Genomic DNA, 382 nt, shown 5'->3' with positions numbered 1-382 from the left:
TGACCAAGGTGTGAACCCGAATCCAAAGAATTATCTTACTATGGTTCGGGGGAAATACTTGGATTTTAGTCCGGAAAGTGTAAGGTTGGCATTCAACTTGCCTATGATGCAAGGAGATGAACATCCTTACACTAGAAGGGTCAACTTTGATCAAAGGTTAGACCAAGTCCTCACAGTCATATGTGAAGAGGGCGCCCAATGGAAGAGAGATTCAAGAGAAAAGCCAGTTCAATTGAGAAGGCATGACCTCAAACCCGTGGCTAGAGGATGGTTAGAGTTTATACAACGCTCAATCATTCCTACTAGCAACTGGTCCGAAGTTACCATAGACCGGGCTATCATGATTCATAGCATCATGATTGGAGAAGAAATAGAAGTTCAT

Source organism: Arachis duranensis, chromosome 4 (genome assembly GCF_000817695.3).
Source record: "Arachis duranensis cultivar V14167 chromosome 4, aradu.V14167.gnm2.J7QH, whole genome shotgun sequence".
Lineage (NCBI taxonomy): Eukaryota > Viridiplantae > Streptophyta > Magnoliopsida > Fabales > Fabaceae > Arachis > Arachis duranensis.
Note: the sequence above shows the minus strand (reverse complement) of the source record.